Below are 22,933 nucleotides of genomic sequence, written 5' to 3' on the forward strand. Positions count from 1 at the left end.
TCTGTATGGGTGCCTGAGTGTTTGTGTGGGTAGGGTGTGTGTGACTCTGTGACTAGATGTGTGAGTGGGTGATTCAGTGGGTGCATGTTTTTAAGAGTGCATCTGTGATGGACTGTATGGTTGGGTGAGTGTATGTATGGGTGTGTTAGTGATTGAATGTATATTGTATATCTCAGTTGTACATGTGTCAGTAACTACATATGTGAAACGCAGTGTATATGTGTGTAAGAGTATATAACTATCTATATGTGAGAGTGTGTGATTTTGGGAGTGGCTGTATGCCCCATAGTGCAAGGATATCTGTGTCATGTGCTGTTTGTTTTTCTGCAGGAAGACACAGAATTTGTTAGTATTTTTATGAGTAAGTGAACTTGAGTGTTTTTAACTGTATAGGTGAGTACATTTTACTCTGATTAATTATTTGCATGACTGACTAGATGTGTCAGTACCTCAATGGATGATTGGCGGTGTGTGAGTGTCTATATAGGTGTATAAATGCACAGAGTGACTGTAAGTATGAGTGACTGTACAGGTGAGTGAGTGGAGATGTATGTAGACCTAAAAGTCAATGAGTGGGTGAGTAGTTATTGGTATTGGAGTATCTATGGTTGTCAAAATGGCCGTCTGAAATTTTGAGTCGGTGTATCAAAGGTTATATTAGAGTGTGAGAAGATGCACTAATTTATCACATGGATGACGTCATCAGTGATGTCATCAGTGATGTCATTTGAGATGTCATCAGTGATGTCATCAGTGATGTCACTGACCATGTCATGAGTGATGTAATATGTGACGTCATCAGCAGTGCATTGCGGGGGCGCGAGTTATAGTTAGCGGAACTAACTATGACAGGGGAATTTCTAGGGTTTTGTATGAGGGAAATGTCCAGCTAACGAGGAGACAAGATGGGGGCTGGTTAGAGGCCGAGTGCAGCACTAGCGATGTCGATCTGGGTCTGGTCTTGATGTCAAGCCCCCCCCTGAGCTGGAAAATCACCCCCCTATACTGCCTTATACTATATATTACTACATGGGGCCCTGGAACTCCCGTAAAAGACTTTGGGCACTTGCTGTAAATCTTGGGCCCCGGATAGTTAGGCACTCCATCCTGAAGTTCCTGTCTCACCTGGCAAATCTGGGCTTGTGGAGTGTTATGGCTCCGAAAATGGCCTTGAAAGCGGCGAACCCCTTGGGCTCCAAGACGGCTGCAGCGATGCGAAGGCTGCGTGGTGAGCCTGCCACGGGTGCTGCAGTGTTGGGACAGAGCGGCCCGGAACAAGCCCCGAATAAACCTCGGCAGACGTGCACGCCGGATCAGCCGAGGAGGGGGAGAGGCGTGATCCCCGGGAAGAACCGCCCAGCAGGCTCCTCAGTGGTCGACAGGCTGATGCGTGGCAGGGAGCAGCTAGCGGAGGCGGCTGGGGCCCTGAACACGGAGAAAAATGCAAGAAGGAAGTGGAATGAGGAGGTGAGCCCGGACAGGGCCAAAGGAGTTTCTCAAGACACCCTGGGCACTGATGAATGTAACTCAATCACTAGGGATTTTGGACAAGGCGAGGCTGTTACACTTATGGTAGAAGCCGCCCTCAGTAATAACGGTAATGGCTGCGGTATTGGCCATGAGGGGTCCCCCCCCACTACTAGCCCCCTCTATGGCATCTTTGGGGGCACTACAAGATTTAGACATTAACAATAAGAATCTGGACACGGCTTCTATTTTTGAAGGAGCTACAGCTGAGAGGGGGTTACAGCAATCTACCTCAATGCAGGGGGCTGGTGATACGACGTGGGGGGGGATATTCCAGGAGGAGATAATGACAGATTGGATCTGGATAAGGAGAAGGAGCCCAGTGACTGTTTTTTTTCTGTCTCCGAAGAGGCTGAGTGGTCTGAGGATGGTGATGATCGCAGTTCATCATTAGGGGGGAGTAATTTGGATTCCGATCATGAGGGCACTGATCAAGACCTCCCCACTATAACCAAGAAACCTAAGGCACAATCAGAGATACAAGATCAAGGAGGGAAAGATTTAAGCTGGGACTATTCATCCGCTACCCCACTCTTGGGTAAACTCCCCCCTGGTAACTTGTACTACCCCTCCTACGCTAGAGGTTATACACCAGGCCATCCTAACCCATAGGGAAGAAACGCGTCAGGATAGTAGTAAGGCGCAAGCCGCCATGAGAAAAATGCAGGGGGTGGTCAGGAAACTCTCCAAGGCATGTTCTAATGTACGTGAGAGAGTGACGAACTTGGAGGAAAGAATAGTTGCGACTGAGGCAGAAGCGGCCAGCGCGTCATCCCAAGTGGAGGCTCAAAGCTCAAAGATTAAGGACATCCAGTGGAAGCTCGAGGAATTCGAGAACAGACAGAGGAGAAATAATCTTAGGGTATTGGGGGTGCCAGAGGGAGTGGCAGGGTCGGACGTTAGGATGTACATAATTGAATTGTTTAAGGCCGCCTTCCCCGAACTGCTGGAATGGAACTGGTCCTCCGAATTCCAAAGAGTGCACCGCACCCCGTTTAAGCGACGAGCCCCACTGAGAGAGGGGGATAAGCCACGAGCAATATTGGTGTTCCTAGGGAATTTTCTATTGCAACAGGCTATTTCAGAGAAGGCCAGACCAGAAGCTAAGAGATCTAGTGGGGGGGTCTCATTTTTTGTTCGCCCCGACTTCTGCCACTCAACGGTAGAGAGACGTTGGAGGCTGAGACAGTTAATTAACCTGTTCCAGGAGAAGAATATCCAGATATATCTTATAAACCCGGCACAACTTAAGGTGATCCATGAGGGACGTACATCCTACTTCACCTCTGAGATAAAAGCAAGAGAATATCTGGATGCGGTGGACAAATAAGAAAGTTTGGTTTAAGGGAGGTTGTATGGAGAATAAAGGAGTCTGGTTCCTAGTCATTATACGGTGTAATGGGAGGATGGGTGGAGGGGGGGTGCTTGCTTATGTTTATGTTTATATAATTTTGTGTGTAAAACCTATCTCCTGGTAGGATTAAGGGGGTAAGAGGAAGTCATGGTGATTAGCTTTAGAAGACCCAGGTCGCTAATGCTGCAGACATCACATGCACAGACCTAGGTCTGAGCGTCTCTTGAGGGTGGAGGGAGTGGTGGGGGAGGGGGGAGGGTACGGTGGGGGTTGGAAGGGATGGTGGGGGGGGAAGCAGGGGGAAAAGAGGAAAAAAGAAAAAATATCTGGTTCTGTTTTTTTGATGGGGTATTGCTCTTTGTTTCTATTCAGATGTATGGGCTGTTCAAAAAGAATTGTGATACCTTAATTAGGTCAATTGGGGAAACTTAAGATATGTACAGTTAAAATTCCGGGGCTTAAATAACTGGAGGAAGAGGCAAATGATGGGGTCTTTTGCAAGGTCAAACTATGTTGATGTGTTATGTGTACAAGAGACCCATCTACCTTGGGCAAAAAAACACCTGTTGAGAATAAAGGGTTCTGAGTTATTGGTCTGCTCCTCACAAACATCTACAGTTAGAGGGGTGGCAATATTGGCTAGATCCACTTTGGGAGGGGCTAAGCGCCAAGCGGCAGATCCCTGCGGGAGGTGGGCATTGGTAGATCTAGGGGTGGGCGGAATTTGCGAAATCCACTTTCGCAAATTATCGCTAAAATGTTAAAAATTATCGCAAACACGCGGAAATATCGCGAAGATGCAGAAGTTTTTTTCCCGCATGTTCGCGAGATTTTCTGCATGGTTGCGGCTCGCCAACTTACCCATGCGGTTGCTCGCGGGCGCGGCCATCTTGTTTTCAGTTGTCTCACGGTGCATGATCGCAAGAAGAAAGACGTGATCGCGCGACGCATGACCTCACTGTGGGTGCGAACTGTCGCGAGACAGCGCAAATGGCTAAAAACAATACAACATCTCATGGAGAACGCGACCGGATCAAGAAAACTTGTCGGCGAACGCAGGGATTCAGGTAAGGCGATCGCGCGCGCGCGAGAATGTATTATTTTACAGCGCGAGCAAGAACCAAATTATCGCAAACCTGCGGAATGCGGAAATTTTGACATTTTCTCGCTTTCCGCGGAACGCGAAAATGTCAAATTATCGCAATTTCCACGAATGGAACGAAATTTTAGCCCAGGCCTAGGTAGAACATGATATACGATTCACAATTTGTACGATATATGGCTCTAATCAGGATGACCCTGAGATATTTGAATATCTCGAAGTTGAAGTATTGAACTGGCCGAGACCCATTATAATATGTGGAGATCTGAATATTTCTGTTGATTTTACAGACAATGCTGTTTATTTGGGCCGCAAACCTAGGGTATATCGAGCACTGACTTCATTATTGGAATCGCATGGTTTAGCAGACCTCAGATTTGTAGAGCATTTGAGGAAATGGGCGCAGGAGTATTTTGTTTTGAATCGCTACAGCTCTTCCAGAAACAATGTGTGGGACGCATTTAAGGCCGCCTTGAGAGGCGAGACGATTAGCTTCTCGGCTAGATTAAAACAAGAGGCTCGGTTAGAGAATGAGAGATTGGTCTGCCAGCTATCAGCAGCAGAAGAACAGCATATAAAGGTTATTAAGCAAGGGTCCGAGTCCGAGTCCATGGAGAGCCAGCAGAAGATTCTTACCATTAAAGCAGAGCTACATAAGTGGCTAGCCCAGAAAGCGGCAGATGAATATCAGACACCTAAGGGTAGGATGTATGAGACAGGTGAGCAGGCGGGCAGGTTACTGGCACTCCGGATTAGGCAAGAGAGTAGCAGAAATATAATTTTAAAAATACAAGAGGGAGATCGGGATTATACGGAGCCAGCCGATATATTGAAAGTTTTAAAAAACTTTTATCAAACATTGTATAAAGAAGAAGGTGGCTCCGAGGGTGCTGGCCTGGGGTTTGAAGATATAGGCTCCCAGTTGGGTAATATGGAAAAAGAAATTTTGGAGAATAATCTGGCAATAGGTGAGGTGTTGGAATCATTACAGGAGTTAGCAGCAGGAAAGGCTGCGAGGCCGGATGGTATACTGCTCGAAGTATACAAAAGTATCCAGAATGAGATTGCCCCTATGCTATTGGATTTATTTAATGGCATAATGTGCTCCGGGATAATTCCGGAATCCTGGAAAGAAACAAATATTGTTGTGTTCCATAAGAAAGGGAAACCCAAGGAGATGCCCGGATCATATCGTTCAACATCCCTTATCAATACTGACACTAAGATTTATGCTAAGCTTTTATCTAAGCATCTGGGAAGGGTCGTGGGCAGTCTGGTCTCCCCGTGGCAGCATGGGTTTATCCCAGGGCGAGGGACAGCGGATCACATTAGGTGGGCTATTACACTGTTTGATGTGCAAGCCGCCATGGGGGGGCGGATGGCCATGATCCTTCTGGACGCGGAAAAAGCTTTTGATCGTGTAACGTGGAAGTATTTATGGGGAATATTGGAACAAAGGGGCTTCGGACCTAGAATAATGGGGGCAATTAAAGCTATGTATTCCGATCCTAGGGCTAGAATCCAGGTAATGGGAGCCAGCTCGGAAACAATTTATATCTCTAGAGGGACACGACAGGGATGTCCCTGTTCACCAATCCTTTTTGCCCTGTACATAGAGCCGCTGGTACGGAGATTATTAGGCTGCAATAGCATCAGGCCGGTAGTTCTTAATCGGTTTGAGACTAAACTGCTGGCATATGCGGACGATCTGGCTATAATTACTCCGGAACCAGATATGGCATTGACAGCTATTGCAGAAATTACTAGGGAATTTGGACAGTGTACGGGGTATCTGCTAAATGAAAGTATATCTCAGATAATTTGCACAAATAATATCAGAAGGCGAGATGCAAGGTATTCGGATTCAGCGATTTACTTGGGAGTTAAGATATGTTCTGCAACAGACACAATTATAAAAGATAATTTTATCCCGCTTTTGAAAGCAATGACAATAGATCTCAAAAGAATAGATGCTCTGCATTTGTCTGTAATAGGTAGAGCTAATGTACTCAAAATGACTATGCTCCCCAAGGTATTATATCTTTTCCGCTCTATCCCGTTTATGATTGAGGAGGGCTTAATAAAATCAATAGAGGCGATTTTTATGAATTTTATCTGGAAATATGGTAAAATCAGGCGCTCTATGAGTTATTTGTCTCTTCCACAAGAAAAGGGAGGACTGGCAATTCCTAATATTAGATTTTATCACTGGGCTTGTCTGCTAAATCAGATGGCGATTCTATTCCACCCGGATCAAATATAGCGGATACTCCATTTGGCAATAATAATCCACCTTCCATTTTTGAATTATTATTGGGCAGAGAATCTCTGGGGCTTCTTCTCCGGAAAACTGATAGGCGTTATTATAAGAAAATGCGCTATAAGGTTTTAGATGGTGTATGGGAGATCTGGAAATTAGTGCAAAAAGCAATAACAATCCCTAAAATTAGCTATTATACACCGCTATGGAAGTCTAGTATGTTCCCTTAATTTAGTATCGATAGAATGTGGAGGCTTTGGGAACAGCATGGAATTCAAAGAATAGGGGATATCTTTGAGGGGGGTAGCCTGATGAGATTCGAAGATATTCAGCAGAGATTTGGCATTCCGGATAGTCAGAGCTTTAAGTTTTTCCAGATTCATGAGACTCTGATGGGTCTTAGACCTCGGATCAGCCCTGGGGGCAGAACTAATATATTCGATTATTTATTAGGTGGCGGAACTAGGATCAAATTAATATATGGGTCCCTGTTATCAGGAATTCAGGATGATCTGGAAAAATTTGAAGGTACATGGGCAGTGAAACTTGGAGATCCGGATGTGGATATTGATAAATCACTGCAATTAGCAGGGAAACTTTTTCGCTCAACGAATTTAAGAGCTCAACATTATAAGACTCTTTTTAATTTATATTTTACACCAGCTAAATTATTTCTGAGGGGCAAAAAGGAGGATGATAGATGCCCGCGTTGTATGTCAGGGCCCGCTGATCTACTGCACATGTTCTATCATTGTGATAAATTAAATATAATTCGAGGAGAAATTGAGAAATTTTGGGAGGGGCTGCTAGGTGTTAAGATCAACCTATCCCCTACCCTAATGATAATAGGAATCGATAGTAATTCAGGGCTCAATAAGGAGGAGGAAGCCTTTGTTTTCATATCTGTGGCGGTACTTAGGATATTACTCGCGGCAAGATGGAAGGATACTGTAGCACCATCCTTTCAGATGTGGCTGGCTAGACTCCTCGGAATACACAATATTGAATCTGCCCTATATATGCATAGGGGTAGAAAAATGAGGGAACTTGGATTAAATATATGGGCTCCTATTAAGTGTTGGAGGAATTCCCGTTTGTAAGAAGCGTCTGGGATGGCTTTTGAAGGCTGTTTGATATCTACCTATTTCTGATATAGAGATACATGCCTAGGTCAATTTTGTAAAAAATGAAATATTTTATTTATTGTATAATGTATTATTTGATTGTATAAACCATATGTATTATCGAATGTACCAGGTATTTTTAAAAAAAAAAAAAAGAAAAAGGAAATGTCCATCTAACTATAACACCCCTGAAACCTATGGTTTTTTCAGTGAATTTCTAAGGTTTTTTAAATGCCAATTCCTAACTATAACACCCCTGAAACCTTTGGTTTTTTCAGTGAATTTCTAAGGTTTTTTAAATGCCAATTCCTAACTATAACGTGCATGAAACCTATGGTTTTTTCAGTGAATTTCAAAGGTTTTTTAAATGCTAATTCCTATCTATAACTTATCTCTGAAGATATCATGAAAAGCATTCTTTTTTAAAAGTAGGGTGCACATTAGTTTTGTGGAAAAGCATCTTTGTGATTGGTAAAGAAAAAGCAGTTTCAACGTGGAGTACATATCATAGGATAAAATTTGCTCAGCTCAACCACACCTGCTACTTGCATTTGGAAGGCACTGTTCGAACTTAAAACAATCGTCAACTTTTAACCTGCACGTGTCGTTAAATGTTCAAGAAAATGTTACAAAAAAATATCGTAAAGTTTAAAAAAATTTATGAACTTTTAACCTGCACGTATTGTAGAATGTTCTAGAAAGTGTGTTGATAGAATATGTTGCACTTCTGACTTCTATGTGTTGTTGAATGTTAAAAAAACCGGTTCATATGGAAAATTAAAAAGAAACCAATAGAGAAGTTTTGAAACCTAAAAGAATCAAGGAACTATTCAAATGTATTCTTTACATGTATTTACGTGTGCAGCAACAAAATTATAGACACAACAGCACTAGGAAGAGGAAGAAGCAGGGAGTGGGGGGAGGGGAGGGAGATGGGCAGAATAACACACAAGCACAATTAAGTACTACACACATATAGACTAACAATGGCCAAAATGAAACACACCAACAAGGAGCACAAGTCACACAACCTGCCAACATCACACCACTGAACGAGCATAGAAGTGAAAACCAGGCTGCATTCATACAGGATGTGTACAAAGGCCAGTCGTTGGTGTTGTGGGATGTCTGCGACCGTGGTCATCATGGATGAGATGCCCAGCATGTGGCACATGGTCGAGTTCACTGTGTGTTATGTTGCCAAACGGCTGCTCCTCGCTCCCACGAGCCCCCACACTTTTGTACGGTGAGCTGTTGTATCTCGTGCACTCGTACGGCATGCCATTGTAATGCCTATTTGCGCATGTCCTGCTACATTCCATATACAACATCACAGTGCCGTTTGGAGGTGGTGCATGCCACTTTACAACATTGACTGCTGCGGCTCTTGTAACAGGCCACAACAGAACACAGAGACACACTTACCGCACTTCCTGTACACGGACATGTCCGAGACACCCCGTTCCCCATGCCAGATAGGCACACCCCTGCACTGACCTGTGAACGACAGACCAGCACACGCCAGTTGTGCATGCAGGAGGATGCGTACGTAGCTACACATCCAGGCTCACTGCCAACGCTGAGGTGACAGCTCACTGTGATGTTGCAGGGCTAGTGCCTATCATGCTAAGACAATGACCACAGGGACACACTTACTAAGATGTGGGTTTGGGGGGCATTGGCGGTCCTGGAGTTGTTGAGATGAGTCTTTTGGCCCTCATGGGTATCCCTGTATCATGCTCATTGACTCTATGGCACCTGTGGGTGTTCTGGTGTGGCTCTTGGCTGTGTTCCCTTTCATGGTGCAGGTAGTTGTCCTGCTTAACACCAGCAGAAAGCAGGTGTAAAATCCCTGGTGCTAACGTGTCTTATTGCCGGAATTTGTTTCGCATTGCAATTGGTGTGAAAGTTGTGATGTGATTTTTTTCGTGTGCACAACAATATACGAACTGAGCAGTGTATCTCGTCAAGATCCAGCACCTGATGCACTATTCCCAATCAATTTAAATACAATGAGATTTCTTAATAGATTTTGTGTGTACACTGTAAGTGCAGCCAATACCTCAGTGTAATACAATACAGGATTTTAGTATTTAGAATAAATCGCAAAGGTGCACCTCCTGTCTTTTTGCACGGGAACGGCTACTCTCCATTTCATTATCAGCACTTTAACAGAGGTACAGTTGAGATAAATGTAACACACTATTCAGAAGTTGGTGCAAACTGCAGATATCACCAGTATTCCAGTGATAAGTGCCCCAAAATGTAACACCATGGTGGACTCCATCAAATAACAGTAATAAGAACAAGAAAGAGTCACACAGCAGTTAAGAGAACAACCAAAAACATTATTATTATTTTTTTCAAACTTTATTTTTTATAATAATAAATATATAAACGATAAACTATTTTCAAACTTTATTTTTTATTAACATAAATATAAACAATAAACTAATAAACAAAATGTAACAACAATAATACAAAACAACAAGGCGGAACACTCCTGTGGGAACCACGGATGTCGACGACAGACCTGGAAAATCAGAAAGATTGTTAAAAAAAAAACAACTTGGTATTCTCAACAAAATACCACAAGAAACAAATCACAGATATATAAAATGTATACAGCTAACAAAATTTTATAAGTTTAACTGACAAAAACTGTAAATGTTGCCGCTTTAAAATATTTACCGAATCTGAGGAATTTTTTTTGCAGAAGGCACCACGCCCACAACGTTTTTCTTCAGTGGTGAAGACATTTTTTACTTTTTCCAAGGGGCAAACAAAGACCAATGCCACCTTCTTAATTCGCAAGATTTGCCAAAGAGTTCTGTTACGAGGGGATCTTAACAAAAAATACTCGTGCGGCACAGCAAGCATGATGAAACACCTAAGGACCCTTCATCCAAACAATCTTGCACGAGAAGAGTGCAAACAGATGAGAAACACTCTTGTTCTGTATCTGTAAAAAAGAATCACAAATAAATGTATATTAATAACTTTTAAATTTATACTATTCCATTACTGTACAAACACATTTTATATAAAAAGTGACTAAGAAACTATAGCCCTGAACCACAAGTGTGACGATCGTTAAAACACTACATGCATAGTGCATACTACTTTGGAGCAGTTCATGCCCTAAAGCCTACCTCACTAAAAGACTACATGCTAACTGACTAAATGATTACAGTACTATAAGGAGACACACTGGGTGAGTGACAGGGTGTTTGCTAGAAGAGTATGAATACTAACTAGGGAATTGAAGGTGTGAAACACAACTGTGTAGGTGATTAGAGGACTGCATCCATACTGCATAGGCATTTAAAGCAGTCCATGTGCTAAGGCCTGGCTCACTGCATGACTACTTGGGTACTAACTGAATGGGATTAGAGTACAGCAAGGAGAGTGCCTAGGTGAATTTATAAGTGCTAGGCTTTTCGCACAGGGAATGGATTAGTACTTGGTACTGAATGGGTCACTAGAGGACTGCAAAGGCAGTCACAAGTGCTGGACTGTATGGATACTGACTAGGAAATTGAAAGTGTGAAAGACAAGTGTCTAGGTGGTTAGAAGACTGCATGCATAGTGCATAGGGGTTTGAAGCAGTCCATGTGCTAAGGCCTGGCTCAGTGTATGAATACTTAGGCACTGACTGAATGATTAGAGTACTGCAAAGATAGTATCTTGGTGAATTTATAAGTGTTTGAGTTTTAGCACAGTGAATGGATTAGTACATGGTGCTGAATGGGTCACTAGAGGACTGCAAAGGGAGTGACAGGGTATTTCCTGGAAGTGTATGGATACTGACTAGGGAATTGAAGGTGAGAAAGACAATTGTGTAGGTGGTTAGAGGACTGCATGCATAGTGGATAAGGGTTTGAAGCAGTCCATATATTAAGGCCTGGGTCACTGGATGAGTACTTGGGTACTGACTGCATGATTAGAGTACTGCAAGGAGAGTGCCTGGGTGAATTTATTAGGGTTTGGCGCAATGAATGGATTAGTACATGATGCTGAATGGGTCACTAGAGGAGTGCAAATGGAGTGACAGGGTGTTTGCTGGAAGTGAACGGATACTGACTGGGGAATAGAAGGTGTGAAAGACAAGTGTGTAGGTGCTTAGAGGACTGCATGCATAGTGGATAGGGGTTTGAAGAAGTCCATGTGCTAAGACGTGGCTCAGTGCATGAATACTTAGGCAGTGACTGAATCATTAGAGTACTGGAAAGAGAGTGTCTTGGTGAATTTGGGTTTTGGTACAGTGAATGGATTAGTACATGCTGTTGAATGGGTCTCTAGAGGACTGCAAAGGAAGTGACAGGATGTTTCCTGGAAGTGTATGGATACTGACTAGGGAATTGAAGGTGTAAAAGACAAGTGTATAGTATGTTAGAACACTACATGCATACTGCATAGACATTTGAAGCAGTCTATTTGGTACTTAGAAACTGACTAAATAATCAGACTACTTCTAGGACAGTGCTTAGGTAAAACTTTTAAATTTTCAGTTCTGCCACAGTGAACAGAATAGTACATGGTACTTCACCTTAGTGTCAAACCCTGACTCATTTTATCAATGCATAAGCAAAGACTAGCTTCTAATGCTACTAAAACTTGACAACATGAGAGGTTTTAAATTAGTTATCTGTCAGCAAATACACGATGTTACCAAATGATTCTCTCACAGTGGTTCTCAAATGCACACAGACTCACAGTGTAATTCTAGACAACAACCACTATACCTAGGAGTCTACCAAAAATCATTCACTACTGTGGAAGTGGTAAGCGAACTGCACACAATCTTCATATTTCAGGACTGCACTTTTATGTCAAAGCCTGACTCATATAATCAAAGCATAAGCAAAGACTGGCTTCTAATGCTACTAAAACTTCACAACATGACCGGTTTTAAAACAGGTATATGTCAGCAAATACACGATGTTACCAAATGCTTCTCTCACAATCCTTACCCAAATGCACACAGACTCACAGTGTGATTTTAGACAAGCAACACTATCCTAGGAGTTTACCAAAACTCATTCACTACTCTGGAAGAGTTAATGGTACTGCACACAATCTACATATTTAAGTACACCACATCAGTGTCAAAGCATGACTCATTTAATCAACGCATAAGCAAAGACTGGATTCTAATCCTACTAAAACTTCACAACATGACAAGTTTTAAAACAGTTATCTGTCAGCAAATACATGATGTTACGAAATGCTTCTCTCACAGTGATCCCAAATACACACTAACTCACAGTGTGATTCTAGACAAGCACCACTATCCCTATGAGTTTACCAAAACTCATTCACTACAGTGCAAGTGGTAAGGGAACTGCACACAATCTACATATTTCACAACTGCAATTTACTGTCAATGCCTGACTCATATAATGAAAGCATAAGCCATAACTGTCTTCTAATGCAACTAAAACTTGACAACCTGACTGGTTTTAAAACAGTTATCTGTCAGCAAATACACAATGTTACCAAATGCTTCTCTCACAATCCTTACCCAAATGCACACAGACTCACAGTGTGATTTTAGACAATCAACACTATCCTAGGAGTTTATCAAAACTCATTCACTAGTCTGGAAGAGTTAATGGTACTGAACACAATCTACATATTTAAGTATAGCACATCAGTGTCAAAGCATGACTCATTTAATCAACGCATAAGCAAAGACTGGATTCTAATGCTACTAAAACTTCACAACATGACAGGTTTTAAAAAAGTTATCTGTAAGCAAATACATGATATCACCAAATGCTTCTCTCACACTGATCCCAAATACACACTAACTCACACTGTGATTCTAAACATGCACCACTATCCCTAGGAGTTTACCAAAACACATTCACTACAGTGCAACTGGTAAGGGAACTGCACGCAATCTACATATTTCAGAACTGCACTTTTCTGTCAAAGCCTGACTCATTTAATCAAATCATAAGCCATAACTGTCTTGTAATGCTACTAAAACTTCACAACATGACAAGTTAAAACAGTTATCTGTCAGCAAATACACGATGTTACCAAATGCTTCTCTCACAGTGGTTCCCAAATGCACACAGACTCACTGTGTGATTCTAGACAAACAACACTATCCCTTGCACTATACCAAAACACATTTCTTCATCTAGAAGTAGTACTACATTTTAGTATAGAAACATAACATAACTCATTTCACAAATTCATAAACAATGACTGGTTTCTAATTCTACCAAAACATAAAAACTGCACAGTTATCTGTTTACAAACACATGAAAAACACAAATGCTTATCACAGAATGGTTTCTACATGCACACACATTGTAGAGAAAAAAAGTACTCCCTACACTTTAGCAGGAGAAATACATTAGTCTGATTAAAATCAAAATAGTCTACATACATCCCCTCACAATTAAATAACTCATCTTTAAAGTTCTTTTGTAGATTAAGAAGTATATCAATCACTCACCATATTTTCTTTTACGGAAACTCTGCACTGTGCACCTCTCAGCAAAAGCAAAGAATGAAAAAGTTTCCCTTTCATTTTCCACACATATACATGTAAACATCAAATCACAATCCTTCGCACATAAACTCAAAAGCAAACACACATTTCTATTGGTTAAACATTTCAACCCTTTCCAACTGAAATACATTTCAACCCTTCCCCCAATCTGCCTTCTGCCTGTTACCATAGAAACAGGCCATGGAACACTGCACTGAGCTCACAGGTCACAAGTTCAGCACACAATGTTCCTACACAAGACAGGAAGTGTGCTTGACTTTTCAACATATCAGCTTATCATACAATGTTCCTTACAATCTGTTTTTGTTAACCAATAACAATCATACCTTTAAAAAACAGAAATATACACCCTACCTTTCAGTGTAGAAAGTTGTCATACAACCAATGATTTCTTGTCGTTTTTCAAAAATCGTTGCCGTGGATCCGCGCACCCGCCGCGAGAGAATCCGTGCATTCAACGCAATAGGATGCGCGCACCGTCTTTTTTTTTAAAAGGGGGCCCCAGGGGGTCCTTCTGGGACCCCCTAAGCACCTCTAGAGGAACAGAGTATTTCCACTCTGCCCCCTTTATATGTTTTACACACTTATTCCCCTTGCATCTTCAGCCTCGCTTCTACCGAGGCAGAAAATGGCCGCCAACAGTTCCTGGTTTTGAATGTAGAGAGACACTCGACAGCCAATTAGCATTCAGCGCGCGATCGGGAAGGTGCGCGCTCGGTTCGGGGAGGGTGCGCTTACGGTGCGGGTTCGGTCCGCGGATCCTCCGCGGCCATAGATATCACTAACTTTTTTACCCTAATTTTCTCAGGAACTACTAAACAGATTCACACCATATATGCAAAAGGCATGAGTCCGAACTGAGGACTACCTCTTTGCCAAATTTGGTGTCATTCCGTTCAGCGGTTCGGGCTGTAGCTGCGACAACAAATCCTATAGAAAAGTGCATGGGGAAAATGCGTTTTGGGATCCCCCTTTTTTCTCGGCCCCCGCTTGACGGATCACCGCAAAACTGTCAGGGTAGGAGCGGAGCGGAGCTGGCCAAAAGTTTGGAAAATTTCGTGAGGATTTGTCAACCGGCGCCAACGTTATTACAAATAGATTGTTGCGGATTTCCTATGGAAAATAGGTCTTAACTATAACTATCTACTGGTGACCGCCAGTAGATAATATATATATATATATATATATATATATATATATATATAAATATAAAATAGTTCCTAACTGTAACTACATACTGGCGACCGCCAGTTGGTAATATATATATATATTTATTACCTACTGGCGGTCGCCAGTAGGTAGTTATAGTTAGGACCCTCTTACCATAGGAAATCCGCAACATTCTATTTTGAATAACTTTGGCGCCGGTCGACGAATCCTCGCCAAATTTTCAAAATAGGTGGGGCGCTGAGCTCCGCTCCTACCCTGAAAGTCTCAGGGGGATTCATCAAGCGGGGGCTGAGATAAAAGGGGGTCCCAAAACGCGTTTTTCCCATGCATTTTTCCATAGGACCTTTAGACACAGCTACAGCCCAACGGCTGAACAGAGTTAAATGAAATTTGGCAGAGAGGTAGTCCTCAGGTCAAGGAAGTGCCTTTTGCAGGTTTGGTGTAAATCTGTTCAGTAGATTCTGAGAAAATAGCCTTTAAATCAATATATATATCTGAGCCAGCTTACGGTGCGCTTACGGTGCGCTTACCGTACGCGTACGGTGACGTGCGCGAGCGCGATTCTGATTGGCTGATAGATCTTAGTAAACATTCGAATCGGTCGAAACCAGGAAGCGGCGGGCGCCATTTCGTGTGTTTCAGTCAGAAAAAAAAGGGAGATAACTTGAAAAGGGGGCAAGGAAGAGAGTTACAAACCCCCTAACATTTGAAAGGGGGTCAAAGAAGGACAGAAAAGTACAAAAAAAACATTTATTAATTTAAAAAAAAATCGCGGGGTACGCGTATGGTAAGCTTACCGTACACGTACGGTAGAAAAAAAAAAAAAAATGAAATGAAATGCAGATTTAAGTGTTTAGATATTAAGGGGCTCTAAAAAGAGCCGTTGTGTTTATGAAGTGATTTTTTAGTGGTACCTACAAGTAAGTACCGATGCAGAGTCTAAGGTTCAAGAGGAAGACTCTGTTCCCTTCATCATTGAAGTGCACACCATCTCCTCTATAAATGTCTTGCATGTCGTAACGCAAGTTGTTGTGGTAAATGGAACCCATACCATAGTCTCGGAGGAAAGCAGAAACAGATTTGTTGACGTGCTTTCTTGCTTTGTCAATCTGTGGACAGAAATGATTGGACCAGTTCCATTTTTGCCTTTGGCATATGTTAGAAAACACAAAGGCAGTTTTAGGGAAAAGTGAACAGTTGTGCAAAGGTCTCCTTCATAAGCATTTCCAGACCTACCCCAGTCAAAGTGCCTAGGTCATTGCCACCACAGTGCACTATTATGAGGTCAGGGTGTTGGATTTGCATGAAGGATTTCACCAATGGCATCAATTGGTGCCACTTTAACCCTCTCTGACCAATCCATTTAATGTCTACATTTGGCAAAGCAAGGTCTCTCACCATACCTGTTTTCTCTGCATACTTTTTACTCCAGAAGACATAGCTGTGCCCTACAATCCACACTGTGAACATCTTCAAAGGAGAACTGGATGCACTCAGGAGGTGTAATTCAGTAGAATGGTAAAAAGAAATGAAAGACAGTTTGGAAATGGAGGCATACATATATATTTTTTTTTTTAAACTGATTGGCTGTTTCATACCATTCTACAATAAAAACTAGGCTGTATGTGTAAATTTATAGAAGCATGTTTTGTATTGGTACAGAAAAATGTGTTACCAAAGAACAGTACTATGGATTTGCTGTTAGGTTTGAAAAGTCATGCACTCCTGCTCTTTGGAAATGAAACATTGTTTGGTGAACTTCTGACCTAACTCTACACAGCAGTGTTTCAAGAGCTGTTGCTATGGTAGCAGGCAGAAGTCAAGTTGGGGGAAGGGTACTAGGCAGAAGTCAAGTTGGGGGAAGGGTACTTTTGGAAAAGGGTTGGTTTTCAACCAATAGAAATGTGTGATTACATTTGAAAAAAAGGGGGAAGCACTGAGATTTGAAACTTACATGTATATGTGTGGAAAAAGAGAGGGAAAATTTGCCATTATCTGGTTCTGCTGAGAGGAGAGAGGTGTACAGAACAGAGATCCTGGCTCTGATAATCTGCTGTTTGAGTGCCACATTTCTTTCACAACTAACTAATTTTAAAGGTGAGTTTAAAGTTTGAGAGGGGATGTATATGGTAAATTAAGAAATGAATAATATAATTGGAATTCCTTTTGTTGAAGTTGTGTTTATCATTTTCTGTTTTGGGAGAAATTTAAATGTGAGGAACATGTAAAATAATCTGGACTATGTTTTCACGATAAATTAAGGTGTACTGGTATAAATAAGGAATACTTTAAGGGTTTGAGGTTGCACTCAGTAATGCAAATACATTCAGCATCAGTAAGGCTGGTTGCCCTTGCTGGAGTGTAGTCAGTCACCCAGGCTACACATGTTGTTGGTCTCAGAAAGCTGTTTGGTATTGCTCTGGTGATTTTACATTTGCATTAGATGGAAAGGGGGAGGTATTTTTTTCTGCAGAAGCAGACTCTTAGCACACAGCCAGCTGCATATCCTGTGGAATCATGCATAGTATTCACAACCGAGTGGGGTTTGAGGTTTCAGTCAGTAATGCAAATACATTCAGCATCACTAAGGCTGGTTGCCCTTGCTGGAGTGTAGTCAGTCACCCAGGTTACACATGTTGCTGGTCTGAAAATGTTGTTTGGACATGTGCTTTTTTAAGAATCTGAAAAGTGGATTCATAATGTGTCAGACTGTAAAAGTACTTATCACTTGCCAAAAAAAAGAGTAGTAAGTGTGCTTTGAAATTGGCAAAGAAATTTTGTTTTTTGACTAATATGAAAACATGACTGTGTGCAAAGAGGAATTACAGGCAGAGATTTATTGCGTATTGCTCTGGTGATTTTACATTTGCATTAGATGTAAAGGGGGAGCTATTTTTTTGTGCAGAAGCAGACTCTTAGCACACAGCCAGCTGCTTATCCTGTGGAATCATGCACAGTATTCACAACCGAGTGGGGTTTGAGATTGCAGTCAGTAATGCAAATACATTCAGCATCACTAAGGCTGGTTGCCCTTGCTGGAGTGTAGTCAGTCACCCAGGCTACACATGTTGTTGGTCTCAGAAAGCTGTTTGGTATTGCTCTGGTGATTTTACATTTGCATTAGATGTAAAGGGGGAGGTATTTTTTTCTGCAGAAGCAGACTCTTAGCACACAGCCAGCTGCATAGCCTGTGGAATCATGCATAGTAATCACAACCGAGTGGGGTTTGAGGTTTCAGTCAGTAATGCAAATACATTCAGCATCACTAAGGCTGGTTGCCCTTGCTGGAGTGTAGTCAGTCACCCAGGTTACACATGTTGCTGGTCTGAAAATGTTGTTTGGACATGTGCTTTTTTAAGAATCTGAAAAGTGGATTCATAATGTGTCAGACTGTAAAAGTACTTATCACTTGCCAAAAAAAAGAGCAGTAAGTGTGCTTTCAAATTGGCAAAGAAATTTCGTTTTGTGACTAATATGAAAACATGACTCTGTGTGCAAATAGGAATTACAGGCAGAGATTTATTGCGTATTGCTCTGGTGATTTTACATTTGCATTAGATGTAAAGGGGGAGCTATTTTTTTGTGCAGAAGCAGACTCTTAGCACACAGCCAGCTGCTTATCCTGTGGAATCATGCACAGTATTCACAACTGAGTGGGGTTTGAGGTTGCAGTCAGTAATGCAAATACATTCAGCATCACTAAGGCTGGTTGCCCTTGCTGGAGTGTACTCAGTCACCCAGGTTACACATGTTGCTGGTCTGAAAATGTTGTTTGGACATGTGCTTTTTTAAGAATCTGAAAAGTGGATTTAAAATGTGTCAGACTGTAAAAGTATTTATCACTTGCCAAAAAAAAGAGCAGTAAGTGTGGTTTCAAATTGGCAAAGAAATTACATTTTCAGACTAATATGAAAACATGACTCTGTGTGCAAATAGGAATTACAGGCAGAGATTTATTGCGTATTGCTCTGGTGATTTTACATTTGCATTAGATGTAAAGGGGGAGCATTTTTTTTATGCAGAAGCAGACTCTTAGCACACACCCAGCTGCTTATCCTGTGGAATCATGCACAGTATTCACAACCGAGTGGGGTTTGAGGTTGCACTTAGTAATGCAAATACATTCAGCATCACTAAGGCTGGTTGCCCTTGCTGGAGTGTAGTTAGTCACCCAGGTTACACATGTTGCTGGTCTGAAAAAGCAGTTTGGATATGTGCTTTTTTAAGAATCTGAAAAGTGGATTTAAAATGTGTCAAACTGTAAAAGTATTTATCACTTGCCAAAAAAAAGAGTAGTAAGTGTGGTTTCAAATTGGCAAAGAAATTGTGTTTTCAGACTAATATGAAAACATGACTCTGTGTGCAAATAGGAATTACAGGCAGAGATTTATTGCGTATTGCTCTATTGATTTTACATTTGCATTAGATGTAAAGGGGGAGCATTTTTTTTATGCAGAAGCAGACTCTTAGCACACACCCAGCTGCTTATCCTGTGGAATCATGCACAGTATTCACAACCGAGTGGGGTTTGAGGTTGCACTTAGTAATGCAAATACATTCAGCATCACTAAGGCTGGTTGCCCTTGCTGGAGTGTAGTCAGTCACCCAGGTTACACATGTTGCTGGTCTGAAAAAGCAGTTTGGATATGTGCTTTTTTAAGAATCTGAAAAGTGGATTTAAAATGTGTCAAACTGTAAAAGTATTTATCACTTGCCAAAAAAAAGAGTAGTAAGTGTGGTTTCAAATTGGCAAAGAAATTACGTTTTCAGACTAATATGAAAACATGACTCTGTGTGCAAAGAGGAATTACAGGCAGAGATTTATTGCGTTATGCTCTGGTGATTTAACATTTGCATTAGATGTTAAGGGGGAACTATTTTTTTATGCAGAAGCAGACTTTTAGCACACACCCAGCTGCTTATCCTGTGGAATCATGCACAGTATTCACAACCGAGTGGGGTTTGAGGTTGCACTTAGTTATGCAAATACATTCAGCATCACTAATGCTGGTTGCCCTTGCTGGAGTGTAGTCAGTCACCCAGGTTACACATGTTGCTGGTCTCAGAAAGCTGTTTGGTATTGCTCTGGTGATTTTACATTTGCATTAGATGGAAAGGGGGTGTTATTTTTTTATGCAGAAGCAGACTCTTAGCACACAACCAGCTGCTTATCCTATGGAATCATGCACAGTATTCACAACCGAGTGGGGTTTGAGGTTGCAGTCAGTAATGCAAATACATTCAGCTTCACTAAGGCTGGTTGCCCTTGCTGGAGTGTACTCAGTCACCCAGGTTACACATGTTGCTGGTCTGAAAATGTTGTTTGGACATGTGCTTTTTTTAAAATTTAAAAAGTGGATTCATAATGTGTCAGACTGTAAAAGTACTTATCATTTGCCAAAAAAAAGAGTAGTAAGTGTGCTTTCAAATTGGCAAAGAAATTTTGTTTTTTGACTAATATGAAAACATGACTCTGTGTGCAAAGAGGAATTACAGGCAGAGATTTATTGCGTATTGCTCTGGTGATTTTACATTTGCATTAGATGTAAAGGGGGAGCTATTTTTTTGTGCAGAAGCAGACTCTTAGCACACAGCCAGCTGCTTATCCTGTGGAATCATGCACAGTATTCACAACTGAGTGGGGTTTGAGGTTGCAGTCAGTAATGCAAATACATTCAGCATCACTAAGGCTGGTTGCCCTTGCTGGAGTGTACTCAGTCACCCAGGTTACACATGTTGCTGGTCTGAAAATGTTGTTTGGACATGTGCTTTTTTAAGAATCTGAAAAGTGGATTTAAAATGTGTCAGACTGTAAAAGTATTTATCACTTGCCAAAAAAAAGAGCAGTAAGTGTGGTTTCAAATTGGCAAAGAAATTACGTTTTCAGACTAATATGAAAACATGACTCTGTGTGCAAATAGGAATTACAGGCAGAGATTTATTGCGTATTGCTCTGGTGATTTTACATTTGCATTAGATGTAAAGGGGGAGCATTTTTTTTATGCAGAAGCAGACTCTTAGCACACACCCAGCTGCTTATCCTGTGGAATCATGCACAGTATTCACAACCGAGTGGGGTTTGAGGTTGCACTTAGTAATGCAAATACATTCAGCATCACTAAGGCTGGTTGCCCTTGCTGGAGTGTAGTCAGTCACCCAGGTTACACATGTTGCTGGTCTGAAAAAGCAGTTTGGATATGTGCTTTTTTAAGAATCTGAAAAGTGGATTTAAAATGTGTCAAACTGTAAAAGTATTTATCACTTGCCAAAAAAAAGAGTAGTAAGTGTGGTTTCAAATTGGCAAAGAAATTGCGTTTTCAGACTAATATGAAAACATGACTCTGTGTGCAAATAGGAATTACAGGCAGAGATTTATTGCGTATTGCTCTATTGATTTTACATTTGCATTAGATGTAAAGGGGGAGCATTTTTTTTATGCAGAAGCAGACTCTTAGCACACACCCAGCTGCTTATCCTGTGGAATCATGCACAGTATTCACAACCGAGTGGGGTTTGAGGTTGCACTTAGTAATGCAAATACATTCAGCATCACTAAGGCTGGTTGCCCTTGCTGGAGTGTAGTCAGTCACCCAGGTTACACATGTTGCTGGTCTGAAAAAGCAGTTTGGATATGTGCTTTTTTAAGAATCTGAAAAGTGGATTTAAAATGTGTCAAACTGTAAAAGTATTTATCACTTGCCAAAAAAAAGAGTAGTAAGTGTGGTTTCAAATTGGCAAAGAAATTACGTTTTCAGACTAATATGAAAACATGACTCTGTGTGCAAAGAGGAATTACAGGCAGAGATTTATTGCGTTATGCTCTGGTGATTTAACATTTGCATTAGATGTTAAGGGGGAACTATTTTTTTATGCAGAAGCAGACTTTTAGCACACACCCAGCTGCTTATCCTGTGGAATCATGCACAGTATTCACAACCGAGTGGGGTTTGAGGTTGCACTTAGTTATGCAAATACATTCAGCATCACTAATGCTGGTTGCCCTTTCTGGAGTGTAGTCAGTCACCCAGGTTACACATGTTGCTGGTCTCAGAAAGCTGTTTGGTATTGCTCTGGTGATTTTACATTTGCATTAGATGGAAAGGGGGTGTTATTTTTTTATGCAGAAGCAGACTCTTAGCACACAACCAGCTGCTTATCCTATGGAATCATGCACAGTATTCACAACCGAGTGGGGTTTGAGGTTGCAGTCAGTAATGCAAATACATTCAGCTTCACTAAGGCTGGTTGCCCTTGCTGGAGTGTACTCAGTCACCCAGGTTACACATGTTGCTGGTCTGAAAATGTTGTTTGGACATGTGCTTTTTTTAAAATTTAAAAAGTGGATTCATAATGTGTCAGACTTTAAAAGTACTTATCATTTGCCAAAAAAAAGAGTAGTAAGTGTGCTTTCAAATTGGCAAAGAAATTTTGTTTTTTGACTAATATGAAAACATGACTCTGTGTGCAAAGAGGAATTACAGGCAGAGATTTATTGCGTATTGCTCTGGTGATTTTACATTTGCATTAGATGTAAAGGGGGAGCTATTTTTTTGTGCAGAAGCAGACTCTTAGCACACAGCCAGCTGCTTATCCTGTGGAATCATGCACAGTATTCACAACCGAGTGGGGTTTGAGATTGCAGTCAGTAATGCAAATACATTCAGCATCACTAAGGCTGGTTGCCCTTGCTGGAGTGTAGTCAGTCACCCAGGTTACACATGTTGCTGGTCTGAAAAAGCAGTTTGGACATGTGCTTTTTTAAGAATCTGAAAAGTGGATTTAAAATGTGTCAGACTGTAAAAGTATTTATCACTTGCCAAAAAAAAGAGTAGTAAGTGTGGTTTCAAATTGGCAAAGAAATTACGTT

Source organism: Triturus cristatus, chromosome 4_1 (genome assembly GCF_964204655.1).
Source record: "Triturus cristatus chromosome 4_1, aTriCri1.1, whole genome shotgun sequence".
Taxonomy (NCBI): Eukaryota; Metazoa; Chordata; class Amphibia; order Caudata; family Salamandridae; genus Triturus; species Triturus cristatus.